Source organism: Kogia breviceps, chromosome 3 (assembly GCF_026419965.1).
Source record: "Kogia breviceps isolate mKogBre1 chromosome 3, mKogBre1 haplotype 1, whole genome shotgun sequence".
Classification (NCBI taxonomy): Eukaryota; Metazoa; Chordata; class Mammalia; order Artiodactyla; family Physeteridae; genus Kogia; species Kogia breviceps.
In genome coordinates, this window is record NC_081312.1 from 71,732,666 (window position 1) to 71,759,198 (window position 26,533).

At 36.6% G+C, this 26,533-nt stretch overlaps 1 long non-coding RNA gene across 3 annotated transcripts in view; it reads left to right on the forward strand.

Moving 5' to 3' along the window:
- Window positions 1-3,559: 3,559 nt before the first annotated feature.
- The window catches only part of LOC136793924 (uncharacterized), a 142,977-nt gene continuing 120,003 nt past the window's right edge, over window positions 3,560-26,533 (forward strand). For all 3 annotated transcript variants that reach the window (XR_010840009.1, XR_010840010.1, XR_010840008.1), the window contains exons 1-2: window positions 3,560-3,651; window positions 5,445-5,517. This is a non-coding gene — a long non-coding RNA (uncharacterized lncRNA). The remainder of the gene's footprint in view (window positions 3,652-5,444; window positions 5,518-26,533) is intronic.

The window sequence follows — 26,533 nt, forward strand, 5'->3', positions numbered from 1 at the left end:
ACTCTAGTATAGATTCCCAGAAGTAGAAGTACTCAAATAATATATAATTTTAATATATTTTCTGTAATTTTCATATATTTTGTCAGCTTAACCTTAGAACTATACAAATTTAAACTGTCAATGCTGTATGCAAGTGCCTATTCTCCCACAGTTTAACCACCAGAGTATTGTTAAATTTTGGGAAATTTCTCAGTGCTATGATTTCAATTTTCTTTCCTCTTATTCTATCTCCCTCTCTGTCTCTATTTCTCTGTCTCTGTCTGCCTGCCTGTCTCTCTCTCTTCTGTTTAACAATCATTTCCTTTATGCGTTCAGATGTTTAATGAAGTCCAAAAGTTCTTTCCACACCCGATTTATAAATGAATCACCTCATGTTTTCTCCTAGCACTTTTATAGTTTATTTCTTATATTTAAATATTTTACCTATTTGAAATATATCCTAATAAACATTGTGATACTGGTCCAAATTTATTGTTTTCAGATGTCTTCCTAGTTGTTCTAATGCCACTTACTAAATAGTCTATCTTTTTCCCAGATGATTTTAGATACTAACTTTAACATATAAATAATCCTCATTATGTATTTGTGTCTATCCTGGAATATCTAATGTTTTTCTTTGATATGTCTTTCTGCTGTTGTACTATTACACACTATTTTCATTTTAAATACTTTGTATTTTAATATGTTAGATTAATTCTTTCTCATATTTCTACTTTTCAGAATTTTCCTAGTTATTGTTTTAATTTTCTACATATTTTTCATTCCCTGCATACTTTTTTCTTTTTAAAATATACAGTTTAAGATTAATACATGCTTCAAATATAAAAATCAAAATACATTCATTGCTGTCTCCCCTCTGCCCAGTTATTCCCCCTACCTTCACAGTAATTATTGCTGGCAGGGTTTTTTGTATCATTTCAGAATTATTTATGTATATACAGCAAAATTAATATAATTTATTTCCTCCATTTTATATAGAGTAATATCTATACACCTTGCTCTGCATCTTTTGTAAACAATCTTTATCCAAAGAGAATATCAAAGAAATCAAAAATATGTATTATTTTAATCCTCATAACAATCCTCTTAATTAGGTAATAATGAAGAAACTAAAGTAAGAAAAGGTTAAGTAAATGACCCAAAGTCACACAATTTTAAGTGATGAAAGGGATTTGAATCAAGTCAGTTGGATAATTTTCATAATTGATCATCTTAAATGTTTCTGATCATTATTGTTTCTTTTGTGTCTTCCCCATTTCCTCATGGAATTTTTCTCCCATGTAAATCTTGTACTTAAAATAGTATAATTCTCGTTTGGACTAAAATTCTATTCAGTAACCTCTTGTTTCTGAGCATTGATTTAACTCTTTTTTTTTTTTTTGGCCGCACCATGTAGCATACGGGATCTTAGTTCCCCGACCAGAGATTGAACCCTCACCCCCTGCAGTGGAAGCGCAGTCTTAACCACTGGACCGCCACGGAAGTCCCCTGAATTAACTCTTTAAAGAAAACAAGTTCTACATGCATCTGTCAAGTGTTTGCAACCTGAAAAATGTTTGAGTCATGTTGATGGTGGTTGATGGAGAGTGGGGTGAAGAAGGGAAGTAGGGAATGATGAGTAGCTGGATAATCGCTGTGCAATGTGGAGAAGTGCAAATGAGCTGGTAGAGAAAGACTCAATTTATTCAGCGTTAGCTACAGAAACAGGGACTGGGGCTGATGCATGACAACAACTTGTATACATAAACCTTCTAAATCCATCTCCAGGGGACACCTGAAGTAGACTTTTTTCTTATTCTCTTCTTATTCTCAATCTTCTTTCTACGTTTGAGTACTCTCCCATTTTAGGATCCTGGGTGGGAGGCATAGCTCTCCTCTCACCCAAAAATCTCAAAGTGGTAGATTTTTATATTCACAGCCTCTCTTCTGCCTAGGGAGTGTGCCTTTGGCTCCCAATCACATGAATCTGCTCCAAACTTGAGATGTGAGCTAAGGAATCTGCTCTGCCCCCATGCTCTTTGCACGTATCTCTGGGCAACAGGAACAGATGGTGGTAAAAGTGGCATCCAGTTTCTTTTATCAAACGTGTAGAAGGGTAAGCTGCAATGAATAATGCTCAACACTGGTGGCATATTGTTGGACAGTCCTGCTTTGTTATTTTTGGTTTTGTTCCTGATCCTGTCGTCTCAGAATCATAATCACTGTCCTAATAGGCTCAAGGTACTCACATCACATCTGGAACAATGTATAACATCCCATAAACCCCACTCATCAGTTTTCCCTGATACCTGAAATTTTCACCACTCTAACAAATGATTCCAGGTTAAAATGTTTTATATGTAAGTGAATGTAGTCACTAGTATTGCTCTGAAAATTATCATAATTATCCAATGCATTTAATCCCCACTGATGGGAGTTAGTTTGGTGGATCAATCATTGTTACCTTGGAAACTAAAATTGAGGAAAACTGAGTATATTTCAATTGGAGAGAGATTATCCAGAACACCTACCCTCCCAAACTACTCAAATTTCTTCCCTATGTTTGTCTTGTCTACACCCAATCCAGGCAGAGGATCCTGTTGCAATATTTCCATAAATCCATGGAATGGCCTGCAGACTAGTCTGTTTTTTACCACCATTCCTTCCCCCATTCTTGTAAATTTATCTGTCACTCTTGTAAACTGTACTTTGGTTGAGTAGTTACACCTTTATTGAATAAGTTGGATTCACAATGATTTTACTGAGATCCTATTCCTATCTCTTTTAAAACTACTGACTGAATGCTTTCGCATAACCACTTTGCCCCCTGTTCTTTTTGAAAAATGTTATAGCTTGGAAGTTATAGTACCTTGGTGAAAGTATTTTCAAATGACAAAAATGTAGAAAGAGTTTTCAAGAAGAGACATCACAGTATCATAAAACACGTTTTGGGGTTTTTTGTTGTGTTTGTTTTTGTCCTTTCAGGCAGCCCAATCAACAACTGCTGAAGAATCATTTTTGTGTTATACCTGTGTTATGTAGAACTCTTTCATTTGGGAGTAAAAGAAAACATATTGAGCTATGGTGTGTGTATTCTAAGAATATTTAGGGCCTTATGAAACTCAAGGGCACGGATGCTGCTGAACCTTAAAAATGTATGGAAATCACGTATGAGAGTGCTCTAGAGAACACAGAAAGGACCTTCTCTCCATTGCTAATCTCTGATTCTCTCCACGGATGTTCTGTATTCTTCTACTGGCTTTTGAGAAAGTTTTTTCTATTCCCAAGCTACATGGAATAAAATGTTCAGTGACAACAGCTCCCAAGTCCCTACTTCTCTGCATTATTCTGTATCATGTGTTCTCAAGGAAGAAGTCTATTTAGCTCAATATGAGCATACAGACTTTACTGCTGGAAAAACAGTGCAGGTTCATGCTGACCCCTATCACCTCCACGACTCTTTTCTACATGGTGTTCTACATTGATCATTTCTTCTGAGAAACTTTCCCAAGCCTGCCACCCACTGGGCTCAGTGAAGTGCAACTGTTTCCCTTAGTACCCTGTGCATCTTTGTTTTATTATATCATATTGATGAAGAAGATCAGAGGAAGTTCCCAGAGCAGGGATGTGGAAGCAGCACAGAAAGAGTGGCCAGACAGGCAAATAAACCTGGTGAGTACCATATTGTACAATGACATATTTGGACAATGTTTTTTGTGTGTGTTTGTTTTGTTTTGTCTTATGTTTTCTCTTCAAAGGGAACTAAGTACAAGAATGGAAATGAATCAAAATGCTCCCATCACTTGAATAAGAAGAAAATATTTTAACGTATTTATATTAAAACATATGAAGTTAAATTTTATATGTATACACACACACATAAACATATAGGTTCTCAACATAAAAATTCAGCAATTGTCTTTAGAATGTAACCTTAGAAAAATAGGGATTTCATTAGGTTGTATGTAATGTACATGCTGTAAATATAAATTCTATTGCTGAAATAAAAATACCTCTCTTAATGGTTAGACTTTTTACTAGCTGCTAAAAGATTCTTATCTGTCACAACTTTAGGATTTTGAGACTAAAACAAAATTATATGTTTTGTTATATTCTTTTGTTATATTCTTATATTTTCTCCTGCTCATCCACCTTCACATTTGCAAATACAGATGTAGAGAGACTATTCAATTAGCAAATTTCGTTATGTTCTACCACTCAAATCTCTCAGTTCTTTGTACCCCAGAAAAATGTTGGTAATATTTTTATTACTAACATTTTATTTTATTTTTGGTAATACCAAAAATGTTGGTAATGATACTTATGAAATTACAGAGAGTAAACATATAAGAAACAGAAAATCATGTTAGAGTAAAGTATCACATATTTTGGTGATTAATGTTCTCTCCCTGCCTTAAGCCTGTACTCAATAATTTACCATATCTACCTAAATACCTTTCTACTTATGTCATAAATCATATCATCTTAATAGTTCTACAAAATGCTCCCTCCCCACTCTCATTTATTCTCATCTAGATTTCCATAAACTTTTAAAGCTTCTCCAACTCCCTGAACATTGTCCAACAATCTGTTCTCCACACAAACACCAAGAGATCTCAGGAATGACTAAACCATTTCCTCATTAAATCTAGAGATGACTTCCCACTACACTTCCAATAAAACATGAATTTCTCAACGTAATGTAGAGCTCCTACATGATCTGGCTCCTACCTGCCTCTCCAATTTCATTCTTAACATGTTCCAACACTGAACTGTATGTTGAACTAGGTGTTTTTTTGTTTGTTTGTTTTCTGAACAGTCTCTGTTCTTAGATGCCTTTGAATATCAAATCTTTTCTGGTCCAAAATGTTTTAAACACCCTTCTCCCATAGACCATCATGATAATTTCAACTCTTCATTACCTGGTGATCTCCTACATTGACAATTCAGGTATTATAGTTCCTCTTCTGGGAACCCTCCCCAAGCTTTCCATGCCCCTAAGCTGAGTGAGGGCCTTTCCACAATTTCTTATAGTATCCTGTGCTTCCTTTCTTCATTGCATTTATTGTATTTAATATGCTCCACTGTCATGGGTTCTTAAAAAGCCTGTCTTTTTCACTAGGTTAATATTATCATATGACATAATGCTTTGCTTTATCATTTTTAGGTCTTTTCAGAATTTACAAAAGTATAAATATATAAAAGGAACTGTCCTATTATTTGCCCATGTTCTTACCTCAGACTGTAAAATAGGAGTTCCTAAGAAATACTGAGAGACAGCTTCTGTTTTCTCTTCCACTCTATAACCTCCCAAACCCATCACTTACTCAATCCTCCCCTACCACTTGAAGGAATGAGCTGATCTAATGTGAGGCTATAGGAAAAGGGTCTCTGAGCATGCATAGCTCAGCTTCTCTTGGAATTTACTTACCTGAAAGTAGTCTGCCATCTCCTCTTCCCCCCAGTTTATGCCATGCGGACAGACCCTACCCCTTCAAGAGGTGGGATTGAGTTGCTGAGCTCCTATGCAATGACTAGGTGAGTAAAATCAATCCAGAGCTAAACCATATTTAGCTTTAAATCTAAGCCATATGTCACATTCTGATTTTACTGGTAATAATGATGGTAGTTTGGTCTCTGTTTGACTCTTATGTTCATTTTTCAATTGGTTTTAATTTGGAGGGAACAGAGATATGAATAATTAGTCCCCTCAGAGATACTCAAAGTAATGTGAAGGTAATATGAAGTAATATGAGGGGGTTAAAAGTACAAATTTCAAGTTATAAAATAAATAAGTCATGAGGATATAATGTACAGCATGGTGACTATGGTTTAAAAAAAATTATATGAAATTTAACACTTAAACTTGCACTTAAACTAAACCTTAAGGGAGCCTTTCCAGTAGGAAAATGTGACTAGAATAACACTGATAATAATAAAATCATTTAAAAATTTGTCTTCAATAGCTAGTTATAGATTTATAATTTATGTTTAGAAATAACTGAATTCCCCATCAACAGAAGCATAGATTTGAAAATTTACAACTCTTTACATGCTGCTAGGAGAAATTAAAGGGGCCTTTTTTTTTTTTGCGGTATGCGGGCCTCTCACTGTTGTGGCCTCTCCCGTTGCGGAGCACAGGCTCCAGACGCGCAGGCCCAGTGGCCATGGCTCACGGGCCCAGCCACTCCGCTGCATATGGGATCTTCCCAGACCGGGTCACGAACCCGTGTCCCCTGCATTGGCAGGTGGACTCTCAACCACTGCGCCACCAGGGAAGCCCAAAGAGGCCTTATTATTCACTACAGTCAATACTCAACTTCTACAGCTTTGATTTAAAGAGTTAATTTAACTTTGCTGAGGAAAATTATCAATACAAAATTTTAAATTAATTGTATGTTGAGTTAGAGGAGACTTGAGTAAAGTATTGTAAAATAGCCATTTCCTTGAACAGTGAATTCTGTGTGACCTTTACTAGAGTCAAATGATGTTAAAAAATTAAGTGAGTAGAAAATTAAAAGGAAAATGTTCTACCATTTTTCTTCAGTCTCACTGACACCATTGCCCTCTATTTATCTGTAACCAAGAGGCACTTAGTACTTCCAATAAATATGAAGTAAAATCATTTTAGGGTTAACTTTAGAGAAGTAGAATCAAAGGGATGCTAACTGCGAGAGAAATTTGAGGAAGCTCTCTGCAGTGGAAAGAGAAATAAATTGAGAGAGAAGGGATCTGAATTCTAGATAACTTTACTATGCTAAGTTACTTATGTCTCTAAGCCTCAGTTTATTCCTTTATATAATGGGAATGATGGTGATAATATAAAAATTTCATACGGTAATGTAACAATGTGAATGAGAATTATAAAAAGTTCATATATAAAATGCTTACAACATCATCTAGCATGTAATTAGTAAATAGTAATAATAGCAAATACTTACAAAGTACTTGATACATCCAGGCACTATCCAAGTGTTCTACATATACTAGCTCATTTAATTCTCACAACTCTATGCTATAGGTATTAAATATTAGTTAATATTATTGCTTACATTACTAGAATCTCTAAAATGTTTGTACATCTCTGTGTCCCATACACACATTAACCCTTTTGCACTCCCACCCCTATTTACTTTGACTGCAGCTCAAGGACAGGAGTCATGTTTTTCATTATATTCCACAGCTCCCAGGATCTCACAGTTTAATTACAGAGCAGTAAAAATAGCCAACGAAGGAAAGAATGTGGTAGGGCAAAGGCATACCTCAGAAATCTAAAGACAAACCATGGGGAAATTGTTAGTTCTGCATAAACAATGACAGTTCTTTGTGGCCCCAGTGTGTATCATTGTGCCTGGTACCTGGTAGTTATGACAGAGACAGGGACTACATGAATGAATCAGGGACACTATCAAGTGTCACATATGGATTATTTCACTTACAGACTTGAGGCATAGACAAAACAAACAAACAAACAAACAAAACTAAGGACTCTCTATATAACACAGAGCATGCTTATTACCCAAGGCTAGATTATAGCCAACAACAGGAAAGTCATTGGGTTCTGGCATGCATATGCTCTCCAATATGTAGAGAAAGAATATATTTGCACATGCACAATATATTCTTGGAAGGAATCAAAGGGAGCCCAAAAAGGGCCATATGTAGGGCCACCTACATACATAACAGCACATCTGAACATATTGTTTTTAAAGGCACAAGCAAACTAATTTCCTTCCTTCATTTCTGTCCTCAAGGAGTTCACAGCTGAAAGAACAATTGGAACATTAAAGTACAGCAATGCAGCTCACAGACAAAGGGAACCTCATTCAGATACAGCAGAGGTCAAGGATGGCTTCTTAGGGAGAACAAACATGAGCTAAGTCTTGACAGTAGAGAAGACAACTAGCCAAGTAAAATCAGAAGGAAAGACATTCTAGGCAGAAAGAACAGCCTTTTTACTTCAGCTGGTTCAACATGAATACAGAAGTTGTGGGTTAGAGAATGCTGGAATAAGAAGCTGGAAAGCAAGGCAGGAGCAGATAATGGAAGAACTGTTGTGCCACACTTAAAATTTCAGCTTTAGTTCCAGAAGTAACAGAGCTAGATGAGGCATTTTAAACAGGCCATAACCTAACAAGATGTTCTATGTATAAAAAAATCTGTGTTAACTATTTGAGAGTTTAGGACATAATATATAAAATAAGATGATAGGAGCTTTTAGATTTTTATCTTCACCATGTGTGAATATGAGCCTCATTAGTCTTTAAATAATACACCTAAAAAAAAGCAACTCTGTGTTTGTGAATGTGGAAAAATACGCTCCAGCAGTGGTCATTCCATTCTCGGCCTAGGTGTTATTCCAAAAATCATGATATAAATGGAGACTAATTACACAAATGAATGAGGGACACTCATTATAGTAGCCTCTAATCTTTTGAGAGGACAGGATGACTGGAAGGGAGCAACTGGTGAACAGATGAATAGCCATTTTCAATTCTCTTCTGGAAAATGATATGAATTCGTTTAAATGCTTTGTTCAAAAAGATAAATGTTCATGTGGTGATCCTCTCTAAAGGTATACATAAAAGAGAGGATCCAAGAGAGTTGTTTTCAAAAAGGTGATAATTAGATAATCAAGATGTCATAGAATATTTAGAAGACATGAAAAAATAGTTAATATATATTCTTTAGTGGAAAAAACTACATGATATTTTAAACAAATTCAGTATGATAATGAAAAACAAATCTAGACGGACTTTATGACAGGATTATAGGTATTTTTTGTTGTTTTTGCTTGCCTATATTTTTTATAGTATTCTACAATAGACATATAATTCCTGGATAAATAAAACATTAAACATTTATTCAAATTAAGTAATTTGCAGCAAAGAGCCAGCCAATGAAATCAAGAGTCATAAAAAAAGAAGGTATGCTTCTAACAAATAAAAGTAAAAGCACAGTGTCTGTATGATTCAATAAATTTTGTAAATTTTAAAATATTTCTCTTTTTAAAAATGTATCAGTGTTGTATATTCACAGATAATTTATGCTTAGGTCAATATTGGTTTTTTAAAAATTATTTTTGCTGCTTACTGTTTTACTGTTTTGGAGTAAATGCTCTCATAATCCCTGTTATAGAAACTTGCAATGATCCCCAACTCACAATGTTGAATAACTTTAAAAACAAATGTAATAACTGCAAAGAAAAACCAAGAAGATACCTAAAGAAATGTGAATTAAAGAATGTACAATAAGAAAATCTAGAAGTATTTTTAATTTAAATTTTAAAAAGCTCATTTTGTGGATAATATGGATTAATTTGAATTCTTTAAATGTACAGAAGTAAAGCTGCAAAATGTTATCTCATTCTAAACTACATCTTTTGATATGAGAACTATGTGAGCATGAGCTAAGTGTATTTTGCATATATTCAGGTAATGTTTCTGAGCATATTATACCTACATATGCTATGCAAAATGGTGCAGAAGATTAAATTATCCTAGCCACATTTGGGAAGCGGCAGTATGTCTGTCATTGCATGTAAACATATGCAGATTTATGCAAAAGATTCTTAAATATGTGTACCTAAAGTCCCAAACTCCCCACAGACATGGAAAGCCAGAAGGTTTTGTTTATTTTCAATTTATTGGAAAACCTATAAATGGGACTAAAGAAATAGATATGCTTATGCTCTATGTTAAATTTGGGACATCTGTGTGTGTGTGTTTTTTTCCTTTATTTCTTTGTTACTTGGCCAAGATTTTAAATTCATCTGCAGTAATGTGTACAGTAGACTCAACACAAGCAAAATTTCCATTTGCTTCCAAAAGTCCTCCCAAAGTTAAGAAAAGAGAGTTCATGCACCATTTTACATAATGAATTAGATTCTTTCAGCTCTTAATTCCCTTTCTGTTGGTACTTTTTGTTAGCCTTTCAGGCGGAGCACTAACTCTTTCAGGTTATTGCAACAGAACATGAAATATTGTTAAAGTGGTTTGCCAGGGTGAAGTCACTTGCCAGATTGGGTGATTTATCATAGTATAATGAATTAACCTTTGTTTTGGTAGATAAGGTAGAAATCACAAGAATGGATGTTTTTAAGGAATAATGCAGTAGCAGTAATGAGAAATAAACAATAATACAAATATTTCCTAAAGGCATGATACTAAATTTTAAACAGTAGATAGTTTCTGAAAAACTGCTGTACATTGATTCCTCTTGTATATCAAGTAGTAGATTTTACCAAGGGAGTTTTTAAAAGAACTCTGTAATATCTTAATGGGCATTCCCTGGTGGTCTATTGGTTAGGAATCAGTGCTTTCACTGCTGTGGCCGGGGTTCAGTCCCTGGTTGGGGAACTGAGAACCCACAAGCTTCATGGCATGGCCAAAATTTTTAAAAAAACAAAAAAGAAAAGGGAGTTTCCTAGCCTACCAGTGGTTAGGACTTGGCACTTTCTCTGCCATGGCCCTGGCTTCAGTCCCTGGTTGGGGAACTAAGATCCTGTAAGCCGTGCAGCATGGCCAAAAGAAACAAAAAAACTATGTAACATTTAAAATATTGACCCCAAATTCTTGACCCCATTCCCATCAGGAGGTAGAGTTTATGTTTCTTCTTTTTGAATCTGTCGCTGCTTGACCAATTACTTCAAAACATGAAGTAATGCTATCAGATTCTGAACTTGGGCTTCAGTAAGCCAGCAGCATTTACTTCCCATCTCGTGGAATGCTCACTTTTGGGACCCAGCCACCATGCCAAGAGTAAGCCAGGGAGCCCATAGAATCAGGTGAAGATGAACTGAGGTCCTTGATCCTTAGGCCCAGCTGAGCTCCCAGCAAAAAGAATCGCCACTTTGCCAACCATGAGTGAGCTATATTCAAAGTGGATTGCCTAACCATATGGAACACAGAGAAGCATTCCCCCACTAAGCCCTGCCCAAATTGCAGAATCAAAAGCTAAAAACATGATCATAGATATAAGTCACAGGTTTTGAGATTCTTTGTCATGAAGCCATAGTTAACCAGAACAGGACACTTTTGTACAGTGACCTTCCCTTTATGTGTGTATGTGTGTGTATGTGCGCATACACATATGTATGTGCATGATTGTATGTTTTAAATACATTTATATTTGCTCACATTGTGACTTTTGGGAATAATGTATACTTCCAGAGAGTTGGTTCCAACTTAAGGAATCTGAGATTTAATTGTTGTCATGGTCTAGTGATGGTTCTGAACTACACAGAAACATATAAACAGGTTCTGGTATAAAAGATACATGGGCCAGGGCTTCCCTGGTGGCGCAGTGGTTGAGAGTCCACCTGCCAATGCAGGGGATACGGGTTTGTGCCCCGGTCCAGGAAGATCCCACATGCCTCAGAGCGGCTAGGCCCGTGAGCCATGGCCGCTGAGCCTGTGCTCCGCAACGGGAGAGGCCACAGCAGCCAGAGGCCCGTGTACCGCAAAAAAAAAAAAAAAAGATACAAGGGCCAAGGAAGGAAGAAAGTGTGTTCAAGAACCTATGTTTTAGAGTTACTGTAATGTTTATCTGAGTTGAAGGTACTTCTCTTGATTAATCAAACCATATTTACTTTATCAAGTTGTGCCTATTTCCCTCCTTTCCAATTATAAAATAAAATAAGAAACTGGTTCTGTTCACAATATTTAACCAACTTCTGTTTGATTATATAGGTTTAGTCAATGTATTTATTACTGGCCCACTATGGAGGAGTAGTACCTCAGATTGTTTTTCATTCTGTGTCGAACTTTCTTTTCCTTTAAGGACACATAGTCAAATTCAAATTTGAGTTCTTCTCTAAAGTACCTCCCAACCAGTCTCAATAGGATGTTGCTCTGGCAAGTGATTCAAGTTTGCAACCACCTGACAAGATTTTGGGTGGATACTTGTACAGAGTGGTTCAGGGCTACCTTCAAAAATATTTTCACAGGAGCCTATCACTGATGTCTGAAATTTCCCTTTAGGAAAGAAAGGGCAAATTAGACAGTTTGTCATTAAATCCTTAATGTGAATTTTTAAATCAGCTCCCATTATATGTAACAGCTAGCTCAAAGTTTGTTTGGATAGCAAGGAAGGAAGCTATTGTCCTCAGAGAATCAGGTGTTGAGCTGGGGATGGGACAAAGTTATTGAAGTCAAATTTCACAATTCTGTCTGTCTGACCCTGTTACTGTAAAGCTGAGTAAAAGAAAACATATACATGTGTTCAATGGGATTTTTATCTTCTCGTGCTACAGTCTTTGTTGGTAGCATTTTACACTCAGGGAAGCACATTTAGGTTTTCATCCCACTGAGGGACACTTAGCACAATACTACTTCAGTGTCCTCCTAGCCTCCAAGAGTGAATGAGTCTCTCAGTGCCAACTTACTACCAGAGAGTAACTTAGGTAAGGGAAAGAATCAGGTTATGACTCTTAAGGTTCCTTAAAACTTTCATTACCATTTAAAAGTGAAGTTTGCATGGCTATATGATCGAATTCTTAAGACAAAGACTGTTTCTGTTCCAACAGTAGCTTTATCAGCCATTGGCCAGTGCTGTCTTGAAAATGCACACCGTTGGTGGCCACTGTCCTGCCCCAATTTGAGTTGGTGTCAGGTTAATTCTGCAATCCCTTGTGATCAATGTTCTACAGTTTTTATAGGCATCCCTCTGCTGCATAAATGTTTCCTGACCTACCTCCCTGTTCTGCCCTGGAGATCTATAACCATTTTCTAAAATGGTTTAAAAAAAGAAAAGTATTTCTTTCATTTCTATTAAGATGTCTCTGCAGCAGTAGGCAGGACATAGGAGCTGTTTCTGTCATCATTATCTCCTTCAATCTGTTTTGCATATATATGTGTCCCTGCCCCAAAGAGTCTGTCCTGTACATTAACAGCTTCTTGATAATCCAGAGTGAAACAAACTTATATTTGCCATATAAGGAGGTATAAAAACAGTGCTTTCTAATAAGATGACTATCTACCAAGTACTTGCCCTTCACTGTGTCCTTTCATTGGGAATTTGTTCTCTACTTTTCAGTGTATGTACATATATACATATGTTTTCATTTATTTATACCTTGACATAATGATAATCTCCTAGTACTCACTTTCCTTATAACTGCTTTATTTTACTATTTGATGCTGTTCCTGGGTAAAAAACCTTGTCAATTCAAGACTTCTGAGGGAACTTTCAAAAAGATGACCAAAAATGAGCAGATCAATTGAAATGATGAGTCTACCATTACAAGTAAACTCATTTCACAGAATTTGAAAAGTTTTAGATTATTTAAAACACTGAGAACAACAATAAAAATTCAGGCTGCATAGTCATATTCAATTGCATGTATGTTGCAGCAGCTGCTGAAAAAGTGAAATCCAGTTTTAGTTGAGAAAAGGAAAGCAGTGTTGAAAGGAGAGAAGAATTGCATTTTTAGCCTTAATATCACCAGTCCTATCCTTAGTCCTTTATACACATTCTTTCACTTGTTACCCACAACAATATTAGATATTTACTGAATTTTCCATTTTACAGGCGGAAGAAACTGAAATTCGGCAAGGTTAAAAAAATTGTCCAAGTTCAAACAGCTGGTAAATTTCAGATCCACAATTTAAACCCTGATCTCTCATTAAAATCTGTGGTTTTTCAATAATTCCATACAAACTAACCTGAAATAATAAAGAATGATAAATATTGCAGAATTTTAAGTTAGGAGTTTCAAATTTTAAAAGCCTGGGGAAAAAATCTAAGGTTATTAGCAGAATGGCAAATAATTGAGTTAAAATCCTAGAACTGGGAAAAAAGTGACTTCTACTGAAAGTTATCAGCTGGGAGAAGGAACAAACAAGGAAACAAACAAGTAGTATCAACATCTAAAAGGTCAGGTTGTAGACCATCCAGTGATAATGCTAAGCTTGTTGCAGAGTAAACCATAATCTTAGACTGGCTTCTTTCAAATGTTTTCAAATCCAGGAATTCCAGCATCTTTCTCTCATATAGTATCACGTCCTTTTAAAAAAATACTATAATTGAAAGGGAAAAATAGTTTTTTCTTGGAATTGGAAACATAAAGTTCACCAAACAGATTTCAAAGGTTTCAAAAAGAAGAATTTTTAATATATATAATTATTTGGGTCTTGAATCTTTCATAGTTTTGACTTGGAATAGATGAATAAAGGTAATTTAAATATCAATTAAATTCCTAGGCTGATAATTTATTTTCTTAGTTTTTTTTGAGGTATGGGGTAAAAGGCAAATAAAGAGATCATATTAAAAACAAACCAAAACAAAGTAAAACACTCTCTACTTAGAAAGAGAAGAGTATCATGCCAAGTAAATATTCACCAGGTTTTAAAAGGAGTATTATAATTGATATTGGTCCCCAATTTGAAGTAGGCTTTGAAAAAGCTTGGACAGTTTTTAAGAGTTTGGGAAACTAGATGGACCAAAAAGGCTAGAAGAAATAATTTTATTAAGTCATTTTCCTTAAGAATGAGTTGATAATTGCTGTTAAGAAGAAAAGAACGATCTAAAGACACATGCTTTACAGTTGTTTCCTTATTCTGATGAAGAATAATAAAACAAAGGATGAGCTTACAGAGGAGCAAAAAGACTTCCCTGAAATGAATACAAACTTCCAGACCATTAGTGTATAAAATACTGTGGTTCCTTTAGAAACCTCTCAGTCTTTGGTCTACTGCATAATAAACATGAATAAGCACTAAACGTTTAAATAAGTCCCCCAAAAGATATATGGTTAATAAAAGGAATAAGAATAATGTAATGCTCTGTCAGAATAAATGCTTTTACCAGACATGTTTGCCAGTGGCCCTCTAAAAAGATGGAACTTATCACTTCCTAAATAAATAGCTCTGTTTGAAACAACTTTACCCTCAAAAGGTCCCCAGAGGTGATAATTCTTCTTTTTCAAAATTTCTAAGTAATCACTTATTTGCCACTTTAATTGTGATTAATGAGTTATACCTATCCCTTGATTGATTTTCTACTTATAAATTCCTTATAGTTTTTCATGCCTGTCAGAAGATTGTCTTTTGAACTTTATCTCTCTCCTCCATATAATTTCTCAGTCCTACATACCACTCTGAACTCTCTCTGTAATAAAATTCCCCAGATTGGAAGATCCCTGAACCCAGGCTACCCCTATATTAAAGTGGCATCAGCATTCCTATAGATTTAATGCTGAAATTTTATTACATCAAAAATGATTCTTGATCCTACTGACCTCCAAGGAAGAAAGTGGGGCTGGATATTGAGTTCCATCATGAATTGACAATGATTTTATCAGTCATGCCTATTTAATGAAGCCTCCCTAAAAATCCAAAAGGATGGGGTTCGGAAAGATTCCAGGTTCCACTCTTAAGAAAGCAGTTCCACAGACTAATGAAAACTGTGCTCAGCTTTTCACCTTTTCATTCAGTGCTTTTTGTGGAATCCATACTCACCCAGCAGCTGGGGGGCTGACAGAGTCTTGGTGCTCCAGCCAGGTATTTAGCCTGAGTCTCTGAGGTGGGAAAACCAAGTTCAGTCCACCAGAGACCTCCTAGCCCCACATAATATCAAATGGAGAAAGCTATCTCAGAGATCTCCATCTCAACGCTAAGACCCAGCTCCACTCAAGGACCAGCAAGCTACAGTGCTGGACACCCTATGCCAAACAACTAGCAAGATAGGAACACAACACTACCCACTAGCAGAGAGGCTGCCTAAAAACATAATAAGATCACAGACACCCCAAAACACATCACCGGATGCAGTCCTGTCCACCAGAAAGACAAGATCCAGCCTCATCCACCAGAAAACAGGCACCAGTCCCCTCCACCAGGAAACCTACACAACCCACTAAACCAATCATACCCACTGGGGGCAGACACCAAAAACAATGGGAACTACGAACCTGCAGCCTGCAGAAAGGAGACCCCAAACACAGTAAGTTAAGCAAAATGAGAAGACAGAAAAATACACAGAAGATGAAGGAGCAAGGTAAAAACCCTCCAGACAAAACAAATGAAGAGGAAATAGGCAGTCTACCTGAAAAAGAATTCAGAGTAATGATAGGAAAGATGATCCAAAATCTTTGAAATAGAATGGAGAAAACACAAGAAATGTTGAACAGGGATGTAGAAGAATGAAAGAGCAAACAAACAATAATGAACAACACAATAAATGAAATATAAAATTCTCTAAAAGGAATCAATAGCAGAATAACTGAGGCAGAAGAACGGATAAGTGACCTGGAAGATAAAATAGTGGAAATATCTACCACAGAGCAGAATAAAGAAAAAATAATGAAAAGAATTGAGGACAGTCTCAGAGACCTCTGGGACAACATTAAATGCAGTAACATTCGAATTACAGGGGTCCCAAAAGAAGAAGAGAAAAAGAAAGTGACTGAGAAAATATTTGAAAAAATTATACTCAAAAACTTCCCTAACATGGGAAATGAAATAGTCGCCCAAGTCCAGAAAGCACAAGAGAGTCCCACACAGAATAAATCCAAGGAGAAACATGCCAAAACACATATTAATCAAAAATTAAATTCAAATAAAAAATATTGAAAGCAGCAAGGAAAAAGCAACAAATAACATATAAGGGAATCCCCATAATGATAGCAGATGATCTTTCAGCAGAAATTCTGAAAGCCAGAAGGGAGTGGCAGGACATAATTAAAGTGATGATAGAGAAAAATCTACAACCAAGATTACTCTACCCAGCAAGGATCTCATTTAGATTCAAAAGAGAAATTAAAAAGTTTACAGACAACCAAAAGCTGAGATTTCAGCACTATCAAACCAGCTTTACAACAAATCCTAAAGGAACTTCCCTAGACAGGAAACATAAGAGAAGGAAAAGACATACAATAACAAACCCACAATAAGTAAAATGGTAATAGGAACACACATAATGATAACTACCTTAAATGTAAATGGATTAAATGCTCCAACCAAAAGACACAGACTGGCTGAATGGATACAAAAAACATGACCCATATATATGTTGTCTACAAAAGACCCACTTCAGACTTAGGGACACATACAGAGTTAAAGTGAGGGGATGGAAAAAGATATTCCATGCAAATGGAAATCGAAAGAAAGCTGGAGTAGCAATGTTCATATCAGACAAAATAGACTTTAAAATAAAGACTATTACAAAAGACAAAGAAGGACACCTCATATGATCAAGGGATCAATCTAAAAGATATAACAATTGTAAATATATATGCACCCAATGTAGGAGTACCTCAATACTTAAGGCAAATGATAACAGCCATAAAAGGGGAAATCGACAGTAACACAATAATAGTAGGGGGTTGTAACACCCCAATTTCACCAATGGACAGATCATACAAAATGAAAATAAATAAGGAAACACAAGCTTCAAATGATACATTAAACAACATGGACTTAATTGATATTTATAGGACATTCCATCCAAAAACAACAGAATACACTTTCATCTCAAGTGTGCATGGAACATTCTCCAGGATAGATCATATCTTGGGTCACAAATCAAGTCTTGGTAAGTTTAAGAAAATTGAAATAGTATTAACTATCTTTTCTGACCACAATGCTATGAGATTAGGTATCAGTTACAGGAAAAAATCTGTAAAAAATACAAACACATGGAGGCTAAACAATGCACTACTAAATAACCAAGAGATGACTGAAGAAATCAAAGAGGAAATCAAAAAATACGTAGAAACAAATGGCAATGAAAACACGATGACCCAAAACCTATGGGATGCAGCAAAAGCAGTTCTATTAGGGGAGTTTATAGCAATACAATACTACCTCAATAAACAAGAAACATCGAACATAAACAACCTAACCTTACACCTAAAGCAATCAGAGAAAAAAGAATAAAAAAAACCCCAAAGTTAGCAGAAGGAAAGAAATCATAACTATCAGATCAGAAATAAATGAAAAAGAAACGAAGGAAACAATAGCTAAGATCTATAAAGCTAAAGGCTGGTTTTTGAGAAGATAAACAAAATTGATAAACCACTTGGCAGACTCATCAAGAAAAAAAGGGAGAAGACTCAAATCAATAGAATTAGAAATGAAAAAGGAGAAGTAACAGCTGACACTGCAGAAATACAAAGGAGCATGATTGATTACTACAAGCAACTGTATGCCAATAAAATGGACAACCTGGAAGAAATGGACAAATTTTGAGAAAAGCACAACCTCCTAACACTGAACCACAAAGAAATAGAAAATATAAACAAACCAATTACAGGCACTGAAATTGAAACTGTGATTAAAAATCTTCCAACAAACAAAAGCTCAGGACCAGATGGCTTCATAGGCAAATGTTATCAAACATTTAGAGAAGAGCTAACACCTATCCTTCTCAAACTCTTGCAAAATATAGCAGAGGGAGGAAAACTCTCAAACTCATTCTATGAGACCACCATCACCCTGATACCAAAACCAACGTTGTCACACACACACACACACAAAAAACTACAGACCACTATCACTGATGAACATAGCTGCAAAAATCCTCAACAAAATATTAGCCAACAGGATCCAACAGCACATTAAATGGATCATACACCATAATCAAGGGGGGGTTATCCCAGGAATGCAAGGATTTTTCAATATATGCAAATCAATCAACATGATAAACCATATTAACAAATTGAAGGAGAAAAACCATATGATGTTCTCAATAGATGCAGAAAAAGCTTTTGACAAAATTCAACACCGATTTATGATAAAAACCCTTACCTCAACCTAATAAAGGCTATATATGACAAACCCACAGCCAACATTGTTCTCAATGGTGAACAACTGAAACCATTTCCATTAAGATCAGGAACAAGACAAGGTTGCCCACTCTCACCACTATTATTCAGCATAGTTTTGGAAGTTCTAGTCACAGCAATCAGAGAAGAAAAAAAATTAAAGGCATCCAAATTGGAAAAGGAGAAGTAAAGCTGTCACTGTTTGCAGAATACATGATACTAGACCTAGAGAATCATAAAGATGCTACCAGAAAACTGCTAGAGCTAACCAATGGATTTGGTAAAGTAGTAGGATATAAAATTAATGCACAGATATCTCTTCCATTCCTATACACGAATGATGAAAAATCTGAAAGAGAAATTAAGGAAACACTCTCATTTACCATTGCAACAAAAAGAATAAAATACCTAGGAATAAATCTACCTAAGGAAACAAAAGACCTGTATGCAGAAAACTATAAGACACCGATGAAAGAAATTAAAGATGATACAAACAGATGGAGAGGTTTTCCATGTTCTTGGATTGGAAGAATCAACATTGTGAAAATGACTCTACTACCCAAAGCAATCTACAGATTCAATGCAATCCTTATCAAACTACCAATGGCATTTTTTACAGAGCTAGAACAAAAAATTTCACAACTTGTATGCAAACACAAAAGACCCCAAATAGCCAAAGCAACCTTGAGAGAAAAACAGAGCTGGAGGAATCAGGCTCCCTGACTTCAGATTATAGTACAAAGCTACAGTAATCAAGAGAGTATGGTACTGGAACAAATCTGAAATACAGATCAATGGAATAGGATAGAAAGCCCAGAGATAAACCCACACACATATGGTCACCTTATCTTTGATAAAGGAGGAAAGAATATACAATGGAGAAAAGACAACCTCTTCAATAAGTGGTTCTGGAAAAACTGGACAGCTACATGTAAAAGAATGAAATTAGAACACTCCCTAACACCATACACAAAAATAAACTCAAAATGGATTACAGACCTAATTGTAAGCCCACATACTATAAAACTCTTAGAGGAAAACACAGGCAGACACTCTGTGACATTCATCACAGCAAGATCCTTTTTGATCCACCTTGTAGAGTAATGAAAATAAAAACAAAATTAAACAAATGGGACCTAATGAAACTTAAAAGCCTTTGCACAGCAAAGGAATATATAAACAAGATGAAAAGACAACCCTCAGAATGGGAGAAGATATTTGCCAATGAAGCAACTGACAAAGGAGTAATCTCCAAAATATACAGGCAGGTCATGCAGCTCAGTATGAAAAAAACAAACAATCCCATCAAATAATGGGCAGAAGATCTAAATAGACATTTCTCCAAAGATATACAGATTGCCAACCAACACATGAAAGGATGCTCAACATCACTAATCATTAGAGAAATGCAAACGAAAACTACAATGAGGTATCACCTCACACCAGTCAGAATGGCCATCATCAAAAATTCTACAAACAATAAATGCTGGAGAGCGTGTGGAAAAAAGGGAACCCTCTTGCACTGTTGGTGGGAAAGTAAATTGATACAGCCACTATGGAGAATAGTATGGAGGTCCCTTAAAAAACTACAAATAGAACTACCATAGGACCCAGCAATCCCACTACTTACTGGGCATATACCATGAGAAAACTATAATTCAAATAGAGTCATGTACCGCAATGTTCATTGCAGCTCTATTTACAATAGCCAAGACCTGGAAGCAACCTAAGTGTCCATCAACAGATGAATGGATAAAGAAGATGTGTCACATATATACAATGGAATATTACTCAGCCATAAAAGGAAATGAAATTGAGTTATTTGTAGTGAGGTGGATGGACCTAGAGACTGTCATACAGAGTGAAGTAAGTCAGAAAGAGAAAAACAAATACTGTATGCTAACACATATATATATAGAATCTAAAAAAAAAAAAAAATGGTTCTGAAGAACCTAGGGACAGGACAGGAATAAAGACATAGATGTAGAGAATGGACTTGAGGACATAGGGAGGGGGAAGGGTAAGTTGGGACGAAGTGAGAGAGTGGCACAGACATATATACACTACCAAGTGTAAAATAGATAGCTAGTGGGAAGCAGCCACATAGAACAGGGAGATCACCTCAGTGCTTTGTGACCACCTAGAGGGGTGGGATAGGGAGGGTTTGAGGGAGATGCAAGAGGGAGGAGATATGGGGATATATGTTTATGTATACCTGATTCGCTTTATTATACAGCAGAAACTAATACACCATTGTAAAGCAATTATACTCCAATAAAGATGTTAAAAAAATATTCTTGAGACTCTTACTGTGTTTTGGGTCCTGGTGATAACCAAAATATAATAATGCCACAAACTCCTTCTGCCACCCATTTAGTTCAACCTCAGGACTCCTTTTTATATTCTGTCTTGGTAATTATCCATTCTACTGTATTGTCCCTCATGACACTTTTTCTGCAGAAGCCCTATATACATCACATTGCAAATGTTACAGTTCTCAGAGAGCTAATGCACTCAGAGCTGAAATGACCTTCACGAGCTCATGCAGCTTCCTGCTGGACAAATACATAATATGATACCTTTCTGAATCAATTCAACATATCTTTTTGATAGTTGCTCATGTCTACCTGTTTTGACTCCTTATGCAGAGTTAATGTCCATGGTGGCAGCAGGAAGCTAAGAAAATAGCTGCTACAATTGCTCTTAGCCCAAACAATTTTACAAAACCATCAGAAAAACGAGAAAAATAAATCTTAATGTCCTCCAGCCAAGGGGTTTCCTTCCATGAAAAAAAGAACAATGGAACCAAGGAAAAGTGATGAAGTAATATGCTTTCTTTACACTGATTACAAGAGCATCCACAGGAGTTACAGTGAGTCTAAGGGACCAAGAAGCTCCCTGGATTTCAAGCTCTTCAAGCTCAGCACAATATCTTATTTATAACCAAGATCATTTTCTTATGTTCTGCACAAACTGCTCATAATTTCTTCCCCAATGGTTATTCCAAAGTGAAGCTAGCATGACCTCTTGGTATTGCATACTTTATTACAATTTACTTCATTTGAAGGAAGCATTTTCCTCCTAATATTATTATTATTATGAGGATGGGGTCTCCTAGCCAGGCCAACTTTTTTTTTTTTTTTTTTTTCGGTACGCGGGCCTCTCACTGTTGTGGCCTCTCCCGTTGTGGAGCACAGGCTCCGGACGCGCAGGCTCAGCAGCCATGGCTCACGGGTTTAGCCACTCCGCGGCATGTGGGATCTTCCCAGACCAGGGCATGAACCCATGTCCCCTGAATCGGCAGGTGGACACTCAACCACTGCGCTACCAGGGAAGCCCCAGGCCAACTTTTGGGTTGGACCTACACAGTTCACTCCAGTTTCATTTCCACTGGGCCCTCTGCCCCACTTGATAAAACAACAATTGCATTCTTGCTTCACATCTTTATTAAGGGGTTAAGAATCTAAGCACTCTGGCTTTCTGCTTTTTTACATTTTCTGATTCTTTATAATCTATAAAACCTATGACCAGTATAGTTTTTCCTATACCCACTGATTTAGTATATTCAATTTCTAGTAATATAATATTCATTTTATATATTGTTATGTCCTCTAACCCATTCTTTCCTACTCTGTACCATTTTAATTTCCTTCTCATCAGCACTAACCAATAATTGATTATGTACCAAGCATTATACATGGCCAAGAATATATAGTAATTAATAAAAGGTAGTTTTACCATCAAAAACAGCCTAGCAGAGATAAAGAGATAATAAACAAGTAAAAAATGAACAAGTAATTACAAATTCAAATATAAATTGTTATAAAGGGAAACTGAGGATGTGTCTTAAAATATGGTTTGAAGTATGAAAAGAAAGAGTTGTACAAAAACCTGATGCCAGCTTATGCACAGCCTTGTCAGGGCATGGTAAGAGAAGAGAAAAACTAAAATGTTAAATTAATAAAATAATAATACTAAAATAAATTACAGTTAGATAATATGAGATATATGCTGAAAATTAAAAATATAACACTGAAATTTTTTAAAATGTGGGGATGGAAAGTCAAGTCAAGGATAAGTCCCAGATTTTAGAACAAAAAGATGGATATTAAAAATCAAAGAGAAAACATCTTTAAAAATTGTAGGGCTTCCCTGGTGGCACAGTGGTTGAGAGTCCGCCTGCCGATGCAGGGTACACAGGTTCATGCCCCGGTCCCAGAAGATCCCACATGCCACAGAGTGGCTGGGTCCGTGAGCCATGGCCACTGAGCCTGCGCGTCCAGAGCATGTGCTCCACAGCAGGAGAGGCCACAGCAGTGAGACGCCAGCATACGGAAAAAAAAAAAAATGTAAAAGACTATTCAAGACTTTCATTATTTTAGTAACAGAAATTAAATGAGACTAATAAAAACAGATGAAAGAAAATTATCAAAGAAATTATGCAACAATATTTCCTATAAATTATAGACATGTGTCTACAAATATAAAGAGCTGAGGGAGTGTCTTGCACAATGCAATTAAAAAATCCTACAACAAAGCATACCATCTTGAGTTTTTCACATGTAAAGGATAAAGAAAAGTTTCTAAAATCATCACAGAGTGAAACAAGGTTCCACACAAAGGAACAGGAATCACATATCACAGAAATTCTCTACAACAAGAGCCAGGAAACCATCGACTAATACCATCACAATTCTGAAAACAAAAATGACTTTCAATTTAGGATATTGCATTCAGTTCATTTATGAATTATTTGGAAGGGTAAAATAAATTCATGTTTAGACATGATAGGTTCAAGAAATTTATAGCCTATTTTTCCTTTCTATGAAACTACCGGAAGATGTGTTCCAGATAAACAAGGGAATAAACTGAGAAAAAGAAAATAAGATTTAAAAGAAAAAATAAAGTAAAAAAAAATCTCCAAAGGACAGAAGGCCCCAAAGGCAGAGCACTCTTAGAAAGCAAATGGCTTAGGCTGGCACAATAGGATAAAGTATGGTCTTTAAGGGAAAATGGAAATGATATAGCCTCTAGTGTAACAGAGCTTTTGGAAAACAATGTTGTTAATAGATTGATAATGCATAAAATAGGTACATAGAAAACTAAGGAAATAAAAAAATAAGGCAAATATTAATTTCAAGAGAAAGAAAGACTGGCGATAAAACATACATTTTATACAACTTTGCTTAGCAGTGAATAATATTTGCATTGCCAAATAATATTAAAACACAATTAACTTGACCAGAAATTTTTATTGAAATCAATTTTTTAAAGGATGTGGTGGGATGTTGAGATGCTATATGAAAGAAAGTGAAATCCTGATCTTCCTAAGAGGAAATCAATAAACTGTGATTAAAACGAATACATCAAGAAATATCAGTATATTCATATTATTTAGTACAACAGAGATAAATAACCAAAAAAAGGCTAAAAGAGTAGGTCAGGAGGGGGATCAAGATAGGAGAGTAGGAGGATGTGGAGCTCAACTCCCACACAAAAACATCAAATATGCATCTACATGTGGAACAATTCTTATAGAAGAATAACTGGAAACTGATCTCCTATACAACCAAAGCTACAAGAAAGAACTGCATGAAACTGGGTAGGAAGGAAAAAAAGAAAAATGGTATCAAGTTGGGACCAGCGCCCCTGGGAGGGATCTGTAAAAAAGAGAAAATGTACACCATGAACCCTAGCCTTGAGAAGCCCCTTACCTGCTGGGAAACATGCTGAGACAGATAAAAAGGTGGGAGAAGTCTAAACTCTACTCATGAGAAATGCACACATGCTGGCTTGCTAATAATCGGGATGGAGAGAGACTTGTGATGGTGGGTGCCACCTTGCACACTTCCCAATCTAAAGGGATGAATGTCCTGGTCTCACTAGCTCTACACCATAGACTGGCATGAGATCAGGGCAGAGATTCAGTTTAACTGCACAGAGACAGACCGAGGGGCCTGGGGTGTGATCTGGTCAGAACTACAAAGACCATTGTCAGTGCAAACACGGAGGTGGAATAATGAACTAGGAAGACATTATCAGTGTGTGCACAGGGTGGCACCACAAGAATCTGCAGCATCTAAGTGCTGAATCTAAGGCAGAAGAGCCCTGAGAGAGGACTCTATCTAGCTGCTCAAAGGCAGCCTGGAGTGCCTGGGATGGGGTTGAGGAGTGGGGGGTGCCACAGAGCCCATTGTCAGCACACACACACAGCAGTTCTGGCCATGGAGCCCACTGTCAGTATGTGCAAGGTGAGGGCGGGTTCGTCCATGGCAGACATTGTTGGCGCAGGCACTGAGAAGCACCAAAGGAATATACAGGGGCTTGGGTGAATAGGCCCTGGGCAGGAGTACATAGCCGTTCATTTCTGGCTCCACCCACACCACTCCCCAGAAGCTTGGCAACAGATCTAGGGGGGACAGATTATGGGAGAGCTCTACTACAAAGGCAGCTCAGATTCCAAGTGGCAGCACACCCACCTTGATTCCTGAAGCCATGGTGTCCCAGCCATGAGCCCCATCCTACTCCACATCAGAGCCTTGCATTAAACCTGGGATGAACACAAGGGGGAAAGGGACATCACGTTGGGCTGCTTCTGGGTGGAACCACAGACACTTCCATGGGTGGTGCATAGGTTCACTGTAACTGCATGGCCTTCACTTGCTTCAGTAGTCACCTTCTTTGGGGCAGGGCACACACTCAAGGGCAACAGAGCCTGATCAAATACAACCCTGCCTACTCCAACAACTGGGGAGCAAACCCTGCTCTCAACTGGCTGGTGACAGCCACAGAGCAAAGAGGAGGCCTCACATCCAGTGCAGGGTCTGGACACCACAATAATAATCACACCACATATCAAGGAGGTAAAGGCCAGCATGCTCTGAGGAAAGATGTGGCTGGCATCCATACCAAAACCAGCCCTCACACCAAAAATATTGGACACACCCAGTCTACACAGAGATGCTCCCACATAAAAACACTGCTTCAAGACCACAATATATAACAGTTTCTCCTAAATTCATAAAGATAAAGTGAAATAAAATGAAAAAGCAGAGAAACTACCCCAAATTAAAATAACAAGAGAAAAATCCTCTAAAGAACAAATAATGAAACAAATTTCACCAGTCTACTATACCCTGGGTTCAAAAAAGGAGGTAATAAAAATGCTAAAGGAATTAAGAAAGATTATCGACACAAGTGTAGATAACTGTAACAAGGAACTGGAAACCATAAAGATGAACCAATCAAAATTAGACAATTCAACTGCTGAGATAAACACAAATCTAGAGGCAGAATAATGCTAGTCATTTATTCTGACTAGCAGAATAAATGACACAGAAGAATCAGTAAGTGATCTGGAAGATGGAATAAGAGAAATCACCCAATCAGAACAGCAAACAGAAAAACAAATGTACAGAAAAGCAAAAGCAACATACGAGATCTGTGGGATAACATAAAGCATGCCGGCAAACACATAATAGGGGTTCCAGAAGGAGAAGAGAGAGAAAAGGGAATCAAAAATGTTTTTGAAGAAATTATAGCTGAAAATTTCCCAAAATTAAAGAAGGAAACAGATATCAAGGTACAAAAAGCACAGAGTGTCCCAAACAAGATGAACCCAAACAGACCAACACCAAGACACATCATGATTAAAATGGAAAAAATGAAAGATTTTTTAAAAAGATTCTAAAAACAGAAAGAAAAAAACAAGAAGTTCGTTATAAGGGAGTAACTTAAGGCTATCAGCTGATTTCTCTCTAGACACTCTGCAGGCCAGAAGGGAGTGGCATG